Source organism: Carcharodon carcharias, chromosome 21 (genome assembly GCF_017639515.1).
Source record: "Carcharodon carcharias isolate sCarCar2 chromosome 21, sCarCar2.pri, whole genome shotgun sequence".
NCBI lineage: Eukaryota > Metazoa > Chordata > Chondrichthyes > Lamniformes > Lamnidae > Carcharodon > Carcharodon carcharias.
This window is the reverse complement of record NC_054487.1, coordinates 13,834,223-13,848,541: the sequence shown is the minus strand read 5'-3', so window position 1 is coordinate 13,848,541 and position 14,319 is coordinate 13,834,223. Positions and strand designations below refer to the sequence as shown.

The following is a 14,319-nucleotide window of genomic DNA, read 5'->3' as shown; positions in this document are numbered from 1 at the left end:
TTTCCAGTGATCAGCAGATTCCAAGGAGGAGGGAAGAAAATTAGTAAATTATCCAGGAGAAGGAAAGCACACATGTTACATAATTATGGGATATTATTCACCTGCGCTGTTTTGAGTAAAACGCCCATATTCACTTTATACCTACAGTTACTGACGTGTGTCTCAACAATCCGTGCGGACCCAATGCCTCCTGTACCCAGCAGGACGGAAGCTTCAGATGCTTCTGTGTGACTGGCTACACCTGGAATGGATCTGTCTGTACAGGTGTGTGATGGGAATCATTGAACCCACTGGGGAATGAACTGAATTTACAGCTTCCATATAGGACTGGAGATTTTGTCAAGTTTCATACCAGACCGGGACAGGGCTGGGATCAGGGTGTGAGTTCAGGAGGTTGCTTTGCTGGTGCAGAAATGAATTGATAAGTTTAGCCACAAAACATGATTCCCCTCACAGTAGTCATCGCACTGACACTTGCTGTTGAGTCTAAGACATGGACAGTGACTCACTGGGTGAGGGGTTGAAGGTTGACTACAAATTTTTGAACAGTACCCAGCATGGCCCGGGGAGGGAGAAGGTCCTTACCTTCTTTTCCCAGTGCCTAGGAATCGGATTCCCATACATGGGCGTGATCGACACTGAGCACAAATGAGGTGGAAACTGGGAGGGATGATACCAGTGCAGCAGTAGCTGCTGATTTAAATGGTTAAGTTCTTGGAGGGAGCATTCACTTCATGACCTATCAGACTGTTAATCAGTCTGGAAATCTATCCACTACCACACACAATTCTCTCCAAAGGAAGAGTGAAGATATGACAATAATAACCTACTGATTTGAATGTGTGAACCCACAAAATGGCAGGGTCTGTGTATGTCAGAAGAGGGCACTCTGTGATTTCACTCCTCCCTAATTCAGGATCTCTGTAGAAGATTGCTCTCTAGGAGTCATTTGGCTTAAACCTAAATTTGGGTGTACGTAGAAAGTTTAAGATTCACAAAGCTGGGGATCCTCCAATGAACTCTTCCTTTCTTCCAAACTTCAGATGTGAATGAATGTCAAAGTGGAAGCCACAACTGTCACAGCTCAGCCTCCTGTTTCAACAGCCCTGGCTCTTTCCAATGTGTGTGTAAGGCTGGACATACTGGAGATGGGAGGAATTGTACAGGTAACTGACACTGAATGTTCCCGGAGAAAAGTATCCCTTTTTCCATTTCTTGCATTCATTATGATGAAACTGCACTTTGGGCCTTTGGAAGTGGACAATTATAACATCCTGAATCATGACGTGTTAGGATACGTACGGATCTTGAAAGGTGTCACTACCTCAAAATGTGTTGCTGGATCGTAAATGGAACCTTGACTGGAACAATGACCAAGAGCCACAAATTCGCACTGAGATAACTATGAGTGTTCCACAGATGTCATTCTGAAGGGATGAGAACTGCCCAATATATCTGAAAGGCACGGGTTGAGTTGTTTAGCAATAATGATATACATCTACCATGATAAGAGGTCAATCATTTAGGGCTGAGTTGAGGAGAAATTACTTCACTGAAAGGGTTGTGATTCTTTGGAATTCTCTAGCGTTATGAATGCCCCATCTTGTTAGGATATGGGGAGTGGTTGGGAAAATGGAGTTGAAGTCCAAGGTCAACCATGATTTTCTTGAATAGCGGAGCAGGCTTGATTGGCCTTTTGGTGTATTGCTGCTTTTAGTTCTTGTGTTCTTGTGTTCAGACTGGGCAGGGGTGGAATCATGCTGTGTATTGTGGAGTTTGTTTTTTCTGTGAAAAACGAATGATAAGTTCAGTAACAGACTCTGATTCCTTCACAATGAGACATCTCATGGACACTTACTGTTCAGTTGAAGACATGGACAGTGACTTAATGGGTGAGGGGTTGCAGGATGTCTACAAATTGATGAACTGTGCCCAGTATGGTCTGGGGGTGGGGGGTTCCCAGTGCTTCAAAATCCTGGATTCCCATAAATGTGTGATCGATCAGAAGTGGATGTCAGAAGAGGGCACTCTGTGATTTTACTCCTCCTGAATTCAGGATCACTGTAGAAGTTGGTTCTACAAGAGACATGTGTCTCAAACCCAAATCTGAGTTTATGTAGACAGTTTAAGATTCACAAAGGTGGGAACATCCAATGAACTCTTTCTTCCAAACTTCAGATGTGAATGAATGTCAAAGTGGAAGCCATGACTGTCACAGCTCAGCCTCCTGTTTCAACAGCCCCGGCTCTTTCCAATGTGTGTGTAAGTCTGGACATACTGGAGATGGAAGGAATTGTACAGGTAACTGATACTGAACCTTCCCAGGGAAAATATTCCCATTTCCATTTCTTGCATTACTTGTGAAGAAATTATAACTTGGGCCTTTGAAAGGGGAAATGAAAACATTCTGAATTATAACGTTTTTGGAGATGTACAGACATTGAAAGGTGTCACTGCTTTGAAATGTGTTGCTGGATCATAAATGGAACCTTGACTGGAACAATGACTAAGGGCATCATATTAGCACTGAGATAACTGTGAGTGTTCCACAAATCTCACTCGTAGAAACGTAGAAAATAGGAGCAGGAGTAGGCCATTCGGCCCTTCGAGCCTGCTCTGCCATTCATCATGATCATGGCTGATCATCCAACTCAATAACCTGCTCCCGCTTTCTCCCCATATCCTTTGATCCCTTTCGCCCCAAGAGCTACATCTAACTCCTTCTTGAAAACATACAATGTTTTGGGCTCAACTACTTTCTGTGGTTGCGAATTCCACAGGCACCACTCTCTGGGTGAAGAAATTTCTCCTCATCCCAGTCCTAAAGGTCTACCCTGTATCCTCAGACTTTGACCCCTAGTTCTGGACTCCCCCACCATCAGGGACATCCTTCCTGTCTAGTCCTGTTAGAATTTTATAGGTTTCAATGAAATCCTCCCACATTCTTCTAAATTCCAGTGGATATAATCCTAACCAACTCAATGTCTCCTCATATGTCAGTCCCGCCATCCCAGGAATCAGTCTGATAAACCTTCACTGCACTCTCTCTATAGCAAGATTCCTTGATATTCCTCAGATAAGGAGACCAAAACTGCACTCTGAAGGGGTGAGTACTGCCTGATGAACCTAAAGGGCACCAGGGTTGAGTTTTTTAGCAATAATTACATACGTCTACCCTTGAAGCTACTTGATGTTTATGGGATATCATTTTGCCACCTGGCTGTTACATCGATGGGGCCTTATTGAGCTGTGTTTGTAATTTCTTCTAAACAGACCATTTATTTTATATTTCCACTTATTGACATGTGTGTCAGCAATCTGTGTGGACCCAATGCCTCCTGTACCCAGCAGGACGGAAGCTTCAGATGCTCCTGTGTTACTGGCTACACCTGGAATGGATCTGCCTGTACAGCTGGGAATCATTGAAGCCATAGGGGAATGAACTGAAGTTATTGCTTCCATATGGGACTGGAGATTTTGTCAAATCAAATGACTTAGAAAAGGAATGTATAATTAGAACAAGTCATCATGGTTTTACCAAGGGGAAATCCTGTTTGACAACTTTAAAAAGAGTTTTTTGTGGATTTACCTAGTAGAGGAGATCAGAGGGAACCAGTCGATGTAGTAAATCTGAATTTCAAAAAGGCATTCAAATAAGGTGCCACATAAGATTATTGGCAAGATGAAGGCTCATGGCATTTTCGTGGCTAGAGTATTGTTTTGATGACAGAAAGCAGAGAGTGGGCAAATTGTCAGGTCATTAATTGTGGAGTGCTGAAATGATCAGTGCTGGGGCCTCATCTATTTGCAATATATATGAGTGAGTTAGATGAAGAGACAATGTTAATGCATCTAGGTTTGGTGATGATACCAAGCTAGGTGGAAGGTAAGCTGCAGGGAGGACACACAGAGGTTATAAACAGATATAGACAGGTTAGGTGAGTGAGCAACAAGATGGCAGATGGAGTATTGTCGGAGATTAATCACACCAAGGCATCATTTAGTACTTAGAAACCCCATTTATTACTTGTGCACAAGGGAGACAACACAACGAGAGCTATTGTACCGTCTCGTAGTAGAATACATGCAGACCTGTTAAAAGCATTTTTACAGCCAATCAGTAAATTTTGCACAAACTTATCTGCATATTTGCATAAGTTAACTGACCAATTCATATAGTAGTAAATTTTTGTTCCCAGCACTACTGATGTTGCGCTTACGCAAATGCTTATCACGATCCTGATTACATTCGGCCTGAGAAAGAACAAAATGGAATGTCTCAGGGCTCATCCTACAACTGTGGTCAAACAAGATGGTATTGTTCTCAAGGTTGCAGTATTTTTCCCTCAGGCCGAGGCATATAATTCAATTTCCCCATTAACCCTTTTAGCACTAAATGGGTTCCCTATTCTTGCCTAGGCCACCACACTTCCCCCCTTTTGTCCTACAAGGACAACCCACCACCCTTAGCCAAATTCTATGTGTCCTAGCCATCGGGCTTCATCCACAGTGGAATCCTGACTCCTGAGGGGAGGGAGGGAATAGATAGCTGGCTTGCCACCAGATCTCTGGAGGTTCTGTAGTCGGCAGACAGAGTGGATGCAACAGAGGACAAGCTGGATAACAACATACAGAACAATGAGTAGGGCAAGGCCAATGACAAGGTATTTGAGCAGGGTTTTGAAAAGGCCCCCAAACCACCCGCCGATGTTAGGGATCCACCCCCATCAGTCAAAGGATTTTTCCTGGGCAACTGCATGGAGGAGGCGCACTTGGTCCTGAATGAAATGTACATCAGTCTCAATGCTCTGGTCCTTTTTAATATAGAAACAACATGTTTTGTTAATAGCTGCACAGACTCCTCCCTGCGCTGCTAGCAGGAAATCCAGGGCCATATGGTTCTGGAGGACAACTTGGAAAGGGACTTAGTTTCCAACTGCAGACTCTGAATGGCGTCAACAGTCTTATTCTCAATAAGTTCCATTGTCGTGGAAATATTAATAATGGCCTTTTCCAGCTCTGAGACCCTTAGACCAGGGATGAGGGCCCGTACAAATTGGTGGAATCTGGCGTTGCGGGTGACAAGTGGGTTCCAGGTTGATCGTTTATGACGCTTCACAGGCCCGGGATGGTTGTGGAGAGAGTGAATAATAAGGCTCTTGACCCCGAAGGCCTCAGGGACAATATAGCCAATGGTACAGGTGCCCGCCCATTTGACAGGGAGGGTTTTGTATGCCCTGTTTCCACTAAACCAGAATGAGCCATTGCGAACAAGGGTAGGGTACCAATAAGTGGAATTTTGGCAAAAGCTAAGCCGCTCCCAGACAAAAGAGGAATTCGTCTGGTCATACCAGCGGACGCGGCAGGTCTGACTGAGCTGCAATGCCCGCAAGGCCAGAAAGTCGGGGCAACCAGACAGATTTTTGTAGTTGCAAGGCCCAAATTCTTCAGTGTAGGAGCCAGTAGAAGTCCAGGTGGAGGTGGAATTAGTTGAGGTGAGAAAGTATGATTGTTGGCAATCCACCCCCACCCCCATTAAAGTATATGAGTTTATCCTCAGATCTCGGGGCCTGCGAAAGACACGTCACCTCATTGGCCTTGCACTCCCAAAAGGTAGTCATAGGGCCTGATTGGTTGTGGAACCGGAATCGGCCCTCCCGGTAATTATAATCAGCAAGGTAGGCACAGGAACCCAATGGCAGCATGCCCACCTGAGTACTACCCTTGGTATAATTTCTCCTGACGCATAGCCAGACCAGCCCCTTACCAACCACAAAGCTGGGCTCCCGTCTCCAAATGGGCGCTTGATGGATGAGGGCCCATGTATTACCTAAGGAACATGCAGAATCTGAGGGGAAAGCCAGAAAATGCATCTCGGAGGAGGAGGGGTTAACAGGAAAATGAGTACAAATCCAACATTTAGTCCGATTAACTTGCGAGGCTACGGCCTGCATTCGTTGAACCGCAGAATTGGTAGTCCATGACCCCGCAAGGACCACGCAGGACAGGATCGAAATCAGAGTCAGCAATCTGACGGCTCAGTTAAAGTTCCTGCACAGGCACTTCCGTCTGAGGTCAGCATCCGCTTGATGTGCAAGGCGTGGATCAACAAGGGTCGTCCTTCAACCTTCACAGCCGCATGGGTGGTGAGCAGGACTTGGAAAGGCCCCTCCCATCGAGGTTCCAAACAGTACTTTCTCCTGAAGGTCTTTACCAGGACCAGATCCTGATGACAGTCTTCAATGGTGGGCTTTTTCTGAGCTTCTACTACCTGCGTATGCAAGATTTTGAGAGAATTACTGCGTGCTATACAGTAGGTAATCATTTCTTCATCCATAGCATGGATGTACATTTTCCTAGCAGACAAAGGTGGTGCCACTAGGAGGCACATAGGACGTCCCATTACAATTTCATAAGGGGAAAGGGAGGTGGTACGGTTAGGGTGAGAGTGCATAGCCATGAGCGCCAGGGGTAGAGCTTCAGGTCATTTCAAACCAGTTTCCTCACATAATTTAGCTAATTTATTTCTCAGAACACCGTTTTGTCTTTCCACCGCCCCAGTGGACTGGGGGTGGTATGGGCAGGAAAGGTGATGGTTGCATTGTAAGGCCTTCAATAGTTCCTTTATAAAATGAGGCCCATTATCACTTGATAAAATATCTGGTATCCCAAACCTAGGTATATATTCACACAACAATAATTTTGCAACCATAATAGCATCATTCCGTCGGGTGGGATATGCCTCCACCCATCACGAGAACAAACAAACTATAACTAAAACATAATTATATACCATACATTTTGGCATTTGTATAAAGTCCATTTGTGGATGTACAAATGGGCCCCATGGCTGGGGTCCCGTACCAGCAGTCACTGTGGGCATCTTGCCTGGGTTATGTCGTTGACAAAGCAGACATTGTGAAGCTATTTTAGCTGCCATAGCGAAAAACCCAGGCGCAAACCACATTTGTTGTGCCATCTTGTTCATCCTCCCCTTGTCCGCAAGGGTAAATGAATGTAACATACGGGCAATCCAGGATAGGAATGAAGCAGGGGCAACTGCACAGCCATCAGAAGAAATCCAAAGGCTGTCAGAGCGTTGTGCGCATGATGCTTGAATCCAACTGTAGCGTTCACGGGTAGATGCATGTGACTGCAAGTGAACAAGATCAGTTAGACTAGCTACAGGAGAAGGGTTTGCAGCCTCACAACAAAGGGGAACCACAGACCCAGTGAGACTGGCCGCGGCCCCACTGTCAGCCCTATCATTACTGTGAGAAACAAAATCATTGCCCTGTGTATGGGCAGAGCATTTAATTACAGCAAGGGAGGAGGGCAGCTGGATAGCTGTTAAAAGAGTAGCGATGAGTTGCCCATGGCAGATGGGAGTTCCTGCTGACGTGAGGAATCCTCGCAGTTTCCAAAGCTGTCCAAAATCATGTGTCGGAATGATGCTATTATTGTTGCAAAATTATTGTTTTGTGAATATATACCCAGGTTTGGGATACCAGAGATTTTATCAAGTGATAATGGGCCTCATTTTATCACTAAAGTGATAAACTGTTGAAGGCCTTACAATGCAACCATCACATGAAAGCATATCGAGAGTCAGTATAGATATTAGCCGATTGTTTGGCAGCAAATATGCAGGCTCGTATAAGGGCAAATAGTTCAGTGGTCTGGGCAGAGCAGGACAGCCGGAGACACGCTGCTTCAGTAATAGAGTAAGAGTCACAAGTAGGGAAGCCGGTAAGTAAATCGCCACTTGGTGAATGAGTCGAGGAGCCATCGACAAAAAGAATGAGGTTGGGATTTAACTGAGGATAATCCTGTCGATCTGGGCGAGGTAGAGTGGAGTGCTGGACAATAGTGGAACAATCATGAGACTCGCCATCTTCCTCCGTGGGTAAAAGGCTAGCGGGGTTGAGAGTGGCGCATCGTACAACAGTCAAAGAGGGATCCCCTAAAAGGGCTGTTTCATAGCGGGTGACACGAAGAGCGGTAAGGTGTTGGGCAGCCAAACGGTTAAGGAGAGCCGTGACTGCGTGGGGAACATGTAGAACAACAGGGTACCCAAGGGTAAGGGACTGGGCGGTGATTACAGCAATGTAGGTTGCCGCCATGGATCGAATACAGGAGGAATAACCGCGCTCAACAGGATCTAAGTGAGTACTGTAATAAGCAACTGGTCACTGGGCATCCCCATGGGACTAGGTAAGTACCCCCTGTGAAAAGCTGCAATGCTCGTGAACATAAAGACGGAAAGGTTTAGTATAATCTGGAGGCCCAGGGCGGGGGCAGAAATAAAAGCTGTCTTGGGGGCCGCAAAAGCAGCTTGGGAGTCCAATTCCCAAGCGAGGTTTTTAGGAGCTGAAGGGAGGGCGGGATCCTGCAGGGGCCTAGTGAGTTCTGTATAATTAGGGATCCACTGCCTACAATACCCTGTCATGCCGAGAAACTAAGTCAGATCCTTTTTAGCAAAGGGGAAGGGAAGGGAGATTATGCTGTCGAAATGGAGTTTGGATAGGAGTCGAGTGGGGCCGTCAAGAACATGGTCCAAATACCCAACATGGGAATGGCAAAACTGTAACTTTTCATGAGAGGCCTTATGGCCCTTATGGGCTAAGGCTTTCAAAAGAGTGAGGGAGTTGTCGAGACAAATTTGCTCAGACAGAGAGCAGAGAAGCAAGTCATCGACGTATTGGAGGAGAGTAGAGCCCCCCGGGGAAGGAGACATTGGTGAGATCAGCCTGCAGGGCACGGGAGAAAATGGTCGGGCTTTCCGTATACTACTGGGGCAACTGAGTCCATGTATACTGAGTACCTTAAAGGTGAAGGCGAAGAGAAACTGAGATTCAGGTTGTATGGATATGGAGAAAAAGGCTCTACAGAGGTCAACAACAGTATAACAATTGGAGTTAGGGGGGAACACAGGTAAGAATAGTAGCCGGGTTGGCCACTACTGGATAGACTGGGATCACAGAAGCGTTTACCGCCCGCAAGTCCTGGACAAACCGCCAGGTATTCTTACCTGGCTTCCATACAGGGAGTATAGGAGTGTTGCAGGGGCTAACAGTGGGAATAATAACACCGGAGTTTAAAAGTTCCTGAAAGACAGGCTTTATGCCTTCCGTCGCTTCGGGATTGAGAGGGTATTGAGCTTTCCGAGGAAGGGGTTTAGAGGGATCCAAATGCACCCGAACAGGTTCTGCTGATAATACCCGACCAACATCATTAGGACCCTTTGCCCACAAGGTATCAGGGATAGTTGTCAAGGCATTGAGGGAATCAGTGATTACACTACCTAGAGCACACACTAAAACTAAACTCCAGGGCTCCAACCCTGAGTATATTCTGGCCAAAGCAGTCGTGGACCGCAACAACTAATCTCCTAAACACTTAAATAGATGACTTACCCTAAGAGTCAGCCACAGGCAGGCGGGTCAGCGAACCCCAGAAGCCTAAACTGGGCTGCCGTGGACTGAGGAGTCCTTGAACTGCGAGGTCCTAACACTGCCGCTCCATGACCCAACCCTAGGGGTTAGTCATCTCGGTGGGACCTCCAAGAAACTGTCGGAGATTAATCACACCAAGGCATAATTTAGTACTTAGAAACCCCATTTATTACTTGTGCACAAAGGCGACAACACAACGAGAGCTATTGTACCATCTTGTAGTAGAATACAAGCAGATCTGTTAAAAGCATTTTTACAGCCGATCAGTAAATTTTGCACAAACCTATCCACTTATTTGCATAAGTTAACTGACCAATCCATACAGTAGTAAATTTTTGTTCCCAGCACAATAGATGTTGCGCTTACGCAAATGCTTATCACAATCCCGATTACATTTGGCCTGAGAAAGAACAAAATGGAATGTCTCAGGGCTCATCCTACAACTGTGGTCAGACAAGGTGGTATTGTTCTCAAGGTTGCAGTATTTTTCTCTCAGGCCGAGGCATATAATTCGATTTCCCCATTAACTCTTTTAGCACTAAATGGGTTCCCTACAGTTGCCTAGGCCACAACGGTATCATGTCGGGAATTGTGAAGTTATTCATATTGGTTGTAAGAATAGATGAGCAGAATATTTTTTAAAATGTGTGAAACTTGTAAATGTTGATGTTCAAAGTTACTTAGGTGTGCTTGTACGAGGAATGCAGAAAGTTAGCATGCAGGTGCAGGCAAATGGCATGTTGGCCATTATTGTGAGGGGATTGGAGCACAAGAATAAAGATGAGTTGCTACAGTTGTACAGGGTTTTAGTGAGACCGCATCTGGTGCACTGTGTACAGTTTTTGTCGTCTCATTTAAGGAAGTATATTGGAGGTGGTCCAGTGAAGGATTACTAAATTGGTCCTTGGAATGAGTGGGTGTCCCCAGTGTTGAGAGATTGAGTGAATTGGGCTTATATTCTCTGGAGTTTAGGAGAATGAGAGACAATATCACTGAACGCTACAAAATTCTGAGGGGGTTTGATATGATAGCTGTTTAGAGATTTATCAGCTAGTTGGGAAATGTAAAACACAGGGGCACAGTTTCAGGATAAGGGTCCCATCATTTAGGGCTGAGTTGAGGAGAAATTACTTCACTCAAAGGGTTGTGATTCTTTGGAATTCTCTACCACAGAGTGTTATGAATGCTCGACCCTGTTAACTACATTTAAGGTAGGGACAGACAAATTTTGGTCTCTCAGGGGATTAAGGGATATGGGGAGTGGGTGGGACAATTAAGTTGAAGTTCAAGACCAGCAATGATTGTGTTGAATAGTGGAGCAGGCTGAATGGGTGTAGGGTCTACTCCTGCTCCTATTTCTTGTGTTCTTGAGTTCAGACCGGGCAGGGGTAAACTCATGCTTTGTATTGCGGAGTTTGCTTTTTCTTTGAAAAAAATGAATGATGAGTTCAGTAACACACTCTGATTCCCACACAATGAGACATGGCATGGAAACCTGCTGATGAGTCTCAGACATAGACAGTGGCTTACTGGGTGTGGGGGGTTTGGAGGGTGTCTACAAATTGTTGAACTCTATCCAGCATGGATTGGGGAGGGGAAATTTCCTTCCCTCCTTTTCCCAGTGCCTCGGAATCCTGGATTCCCAGACATGGGCGAGATCAACACTGAGCACAAATGAGGTGGAAGCCTGGATGGATGTCAGCATTGCAACTAAGGATTTAAATGGTTCAGGCCTTGGAGGGAGCATTCACACCACGACCTCTCACACTGTTAGTCAGCGAGCAAATCATTCCATGACCACGCACAATTTTCTCCAAGGGCAGAGTGAAGATATGACAGTAGTAACCTCCTGAAGTGAATGTGTCAACCCAGAAAAGGGCAGGGCCTGTAGATATCAGAAGAGGGCATTCTGTGATTTAGCTCCTCCCTCATTCAGGATCTCTGTAGAAGATTGTTCTCCAAGAGTCATGTGGCTCAACCCGTAATCTGCGTAATCTGTAGAAAGTTTAAGACACACAAAACTGGGGATCCTCTAATGAACTCTTCCTTTCTTCTAAATTTCAGATGTGAATGAATGCCAAAGTGGAAGCCACAACTGTCACAGCTCAGCCTCCTGTTTCAACAGCCCTGGCTCTTTCCAATGTGTGTGTAAGGTTGGACACACTGGAGATGGAAGGAATTGTGCAGGTGGTTGGCTCTGGATTCTTTCTTGGCAAAATCACCCAGTTTCCTTCATAATTCCTTTGATATTGTTTCTAATTTTGTACCCACAATATTAGAGTTTCTTCAAGTCTGAAACAGGAATCATGTCCATATACCTCTGGTCTACATGACATAGCTGCCTCAGTCCCTGAACCAACTGAGTCACTGACAGGATTCTTTCAGTGACGGTTATAAAATGATGCGCAGTGAGGAGTTTTTGGAATCCCTGAAATATGTGTAACTGCCACAAAAGTGATTCCAGACACAAAATAGAATATTTTTCTGAATCAGGAAGTGAGGAAACGGAGCAATAAATTTATACGCAACTCGAAGATTTATACAAGTTCAAAGTGGGATAATACATTTTCCAGCATGCCTGAATCCATTATTAATAAAAAAATACACGATGGTAACAATTCCCTCCTGTGACCTATCTTCATCCAGTTGCTTCACACTGTCGCGTTGTGAAGCTGCTCACCCTCACTCAGATACAACTCCCACACCAGTTCCTCATTGAATTATCCATCCTTCATGGGACAGCATCAGCAATGAGAGGTGGTGTTTTAGGCAGCCATTATGCCAGAGTCTAATTCTGCTCTCACAGAACTGATGAGTGTAAACTTTCACATGCGTGGTCACTGTTAGAATAGGACATTCTGTGATTTTACCGCTCCCCAGCCCAGAGTCTCTATAGAAAATTCTGAGGTTTCCCGTGATTAGCAAATTCCAAGGAAGGGGGACGGGAATTGGTCCAATATCCAGGGGAAGGAAAGCACACAAGTTACATAATTGTGGGATATTATTCGCCTACAGTGTGAATTTGTTCTAAATACCCATATTCATTATTTATGTGCAGTTATTGACGTGTGTCTCAACAATCTGTGTGGACCCAATGCCACCTGTACCCAGCAGGATGGAAGCTTCAGATGCTCCTGTGTGATTGGCTACACCTGGAATGGATCTGTCTGTACAGGTGTGTGACGGGAATCATTGAATCCATTGAGGAATGAACTGAAGTTACTGCTTCCAAATAGGACTGGAGATTTTGTCAAGTTCCAGATCAGAGCAGTGCATGGGTGGGATTAGGGTGTCAACCCTTAGACACTGTTGAGTTTAAGACAGGGTAAGTGCCTTGCTGTGTGCAGGACTGGAGGATGTATACAAAATATTGACTGTATCCAGTGTAATCTGGGGAGAGAGAATTTCCTTACCTCCTTTTCCCAGTGCCTAGGAATCCTGGATTCCCATACGTAGCGTGATCGACACTGAACACAAATGAGGTGGAAACAGGGATAGAAGTCATCACTGCAGCAGTAGCTGCTGATTTTAATGGTGAAGGTGTTGGAGGGAGCATTCACATCACAACCTGTCAGGCTCTTAATCAGCCTGCAAATCATTCCACTACCACACACAATTCTCTCCAAGGGCAGAGTGAAGATACGACATTAATAACCTCCTGATCTGAATGTGTCAACTCACGACATGGGCAGGTCCTGTGGATGTCTGAAGAGGGTACATTGTGATTTTACTCCTCCCGAATTTGGGATCTCTGTAGAAGGTGGTTCTACAAGAGACGTGTGTCTCAAACCTAAGTCTGGGTTTATGTAGACAGTTTAAGATCCACAAAGCTGGGGAGCCTCTAATGAACTCTTCCTTTCTTCTAAACTTCAGATGTGAATGAATGTCAAAGTGGAAGCCACGACTGTCACAGCTCAGCCTCCTGTTTCAACAGCCCTGGCTCTTTCCAATGTGTGTGTAAGGCTGGACATACTGGAGATGGAAGGAATTGTACAGGTAACTGATACTGAACCTTCCTAGGGAAAATATTCCCATTTCCTTTTCCTGCATTAATTGTGAGGAAATTGCAACTTGGGCCTTTGGAAGGGGAAATGAAAACATTCTGAAATATAATGTTTTTGGAGATGTAAAGACATTGAAAGGTGTCATTGCTTTGAAATGCGTTGCTGGATCATAAATGGAACCTTGACTGGAACAATGATTAAGGCATCAAATTAGCACTGAGATAACTGTGAGTGTTCCACAGATCTCACCCATAGAAACATAAAAAATAGGAGCAGGAGTGGGCCATTTGGCCCTTCGAGCCTGCTCCGCCATTCATCATGATTATGGCTGATCATCCAACTCAATAGCCTGCTCCCGCCTTCTCCCTATATCCTTTGATCCCTTTCACTCCAAGAGCTACATCTAACGTCTTGAAAACATACAATGTTTTGGCCTCGACCACTTTCTGTGGTAGTGAATTCCACAGGCTCACCACTCTCTGGGTGAAGAAATTTCTCCTCATCGTAGCCCTAAATAATCTACCCCATATCCTCAGAGTGTGACCTCTGGTTCTGGACTCCCCCACCATCAGGAACATCCTTCTTCCATCTACCCAATCTAGTCCTGATAGAATTTTATAGGTTTCGATGAAATTGTCCCTCATTCTTCTGAACTCAAGTGGATATAATCCTAACCGACTCAATCTCTCCTCATATATCAGTCCTGCCATCCCAGGAAGCAGTGTGATAAACCTTCGCTGCATCCCTCTATAGCAAGAACTCCTTCCTCAGATAAGGAGACCAAAGCTGCACTCTGAAGGGGTGAGAACTGCCTGATAAAACTAAAAGGTGCCAGGATTGAGTTGTTTAGCAATAATTAC

The 14,319-nt window shown here is 45.1% G+C and overlaps 1 long non-coding RNA gene across 1 annotated transcript; it reads left to right on the top strand.

Moving 5' to 3' along the window:
* Nucleotides 1–231: 231 nt before the first annotated feature.
* On the top strand, nt 232–11,546 carry LOC121293092. The gene is made up of 3 exons (XR_005946439.1): nt 232–264; nt 2,179–2,301; nt 11,520–11,546. It is a non-coding gene; the product is annotated as an uncharacterized LOC121293092 (long non-coding RNA).
* The last annotated feature ends 2,773 nt before the right edge of the window (nt 11,547–14,319 follow it).